This window comes from Mandrillus leucophaeus, unplaced genomic scaffold (genome assembly GCF_000951045.1).
Source record: "Mandrillus leucophaeus isolate KB7577 unplaced genomic scaffold, Mleu.le_1.0 Scaffold990, whole genome shotgun sequence".
NCBI classification, from domain to species: domain Eukaryota; kingdom Metazoa; phylum Chordata; class Mammalia; order Primates; family Cercopithecidae; genus Mandrillus; species Mandrillus leucophaeus.
In genome coordinates, this window is record NW_012110808.1 from 116,135 (window position 1) to 118,590 (window position 2,456).

Consider the following 2,456-nt stretch of genomic DNA (forward strand, 5'->3'; position numbering starts at 1 on the left):
GAGACAGGTTGGGGGGCGCGCTGGCCGTTCCCAGCGCGGGTTCCGGTGCCGGGGTGGGCGCAGTGCGTCCTGGAAGCCAAAGAAGGGGGTCCCCAAAGTTGGGCGGAGATGTTGGTGGGGGTCCCGGGCTGGGGAGGCGGCCCTGGCGGTTCGGGGTTCGGGGAGTTTTCTCTGTGCCGCGCTTGGAGACTTCACTCCCCATTGGATCAATCGCTCAGGGGCGATCGGGGGTCGCGAGTGCGCGCCCCCCTTTCCCCAGCGGAAGGAAATGGTCTCTGCGCGCGCGCGGGGGGCTGCACCCAGATATTTTATTTCAGTTTTACTTTTTCTCCCCGAAATCAGGGGTTTATTCGGCAGCCCAGAGAGGAGGGAGGGTAGTTCCCGGCGAGCCTCCCCAGCCGGGCTGGTTTATTTATAAAGTGTCCGCCCTAGCGCAGAGAGGGGCCCCCGGGGGAGACACCGCGGCCCCCGCGCGCCGGGGTGGGTTGGGCCCGGGCGCCCGGTTCCCCTGCGGGGATACCCAGGAAGAGCCCCCCGACCCGTTTCAGGGCCCCCCAGACACAAAAGCCGGCGCAGGAAGCGCTGGGAGCGCGCGTTTGTCAACTCCAACGTTCGGCGCCGACCCCAGGCGGCGGGTTCAATTATCTTCCGTTTTTAGGCGCTCGGGCTGGAGGGGTTCCCCCCCCCATGCAAATCGGCCGCTTTCCAAGAAGCCTTTGAAATCCGGACCAGGGTTTCTGTGTTCTTGTTTCTTCTCCTTCATGAGTTTTTTTCTCACTTCCTCCAGGCCCCCCCAACCCAGGAGTTTCTTAGCCCCCTCCCCAGCTTTCTGCCCCGCCCCTCCCCCTCCTCTTCCCTTCGTGGAGTGAGGGGCCCCTTTCGCCACCCGCGGGCCCAGGGCCTTGCACAACTCTTTAAATAACCATGTTTTGCAAGGCCCGGGCCGAGCGGGTGACCTCTCTCCGGAGGCCTGGGGGGAGGAGGGTGTGGCCCAAGATCCCTCCGCCCCCCACCCCTGCCAGGTCCAACGACCACCCAGTGCCCTGTCCCAGCCTCTCCCTTGGGGCTGTCATAAAATGGGGGTGGGGGTCGAGGACAAAGGGCTCTTGGGGGGAGGGGTCTGAAGGGGGTGGGCGTTGCCAGTTTAGGGTTAATGGCGGCGATGGGGGGGTACCCAGCCCTGGCCTAGGGGGGGATCTGGGATCCCCACCTGCCCCCTCCACCGGCCCCAACGTGGAGGTCTGTCCTGCTCCCCTCCCCCATCGGGCGACCCGGAAGGGTCATTAAACCCAGCAGGGCTCGGAGCGGGCTGGTGGGGGGAGTGGCTTCCTTTGGCCTCTTCCTTCTGTGCCCCCAAAGAGGGGGGGGCTTTGCTTGGAGCTCTTCCGTCGGGGGGGGCTTGTCTTGAAGTTGTCACAGGTGGGGGAAGGGCGACAGACCCGACCAGACCCTGAGTCAGAAATGCCCCCTCAGCACTTTCTTGGGTTGGGTGGGTGGGGGGTGACCGCAGGCCAGGGGGTGGGGGGCTGGGTGCCGCCCTGGTGGCCTCTGGACCACCAAGCTCTCCTGGTCACTCCTCAGCACTATGGCCCTGAGGTCTTTGTGACCTGGGACCTCTGTCCCCACAACAGATGGAACAGAGGCTTATTTCGGAACGTGCCCTCCCTGCTTTCTCCCAGGGGCCACCCACCTGCCCCCCACTGCCTTTCACCCATGGGGCCGAAAGACTCAGGGGTCTGGGTAAAGGATATCTGGGGCAGAGGGGGCTGCACGGCTCTCCCCTCCCGTGACTGGGAAGGCTTGAGGGGGTCTGCTGTGTAACACTGACCTGGGTGGGGTCAGGTCACAGGAGGCATCTGAGTCCCAGGGGTCCCTGCCTCCTCGCCTCTCCAGACCTTGTCTACCCAGGAGCTGTTTATGAGTCTTGGGGGCTCCTTTGCCAGGGTAAGGGTTGGGGGCGGCCTCCTGGGCCCAGCTGCCTCTCCGGAGGGTGGAGCTTTGCCCCCTCCGCTGTCCCCATGATGTGCCTTCCCTCTGGGGTGTCACTCCAGGCCTGTTGGGTTCTGCCCAGCCTGTTTTATTGGCGGCCTGGGCGGGTGGAGGTGTGGCCTGGGCTGGGGGGTGGCTGGGGTGGCTGGGTTGGGACCCAGCCCCCGGGAAGTCTGTGTTCCTCGCCCAGGCCATTAGGACTGGCCCTGGGTGGACGGGACTTTAGGCTGGAGTGAGTGTGTTGCCGTCCCAGACATCCGGCCCACTCGGAGTCCCAGAGGACTGGGAAACTCCAGACCCCTGTTGCCCTGCGGAGACTGTGAGGTCTACGTGGGAGGCTCTGTGGTCACCCAGACCTGGGTTCAAACCCCAGCCCCATGTGTCCAAGCAGAGGGTCCCTGAGCCTCAGTTGTCCTCAACTGTGAAATGGGACCACCCTGGTGCCCCCTTCCCTGACACCTGTTGGT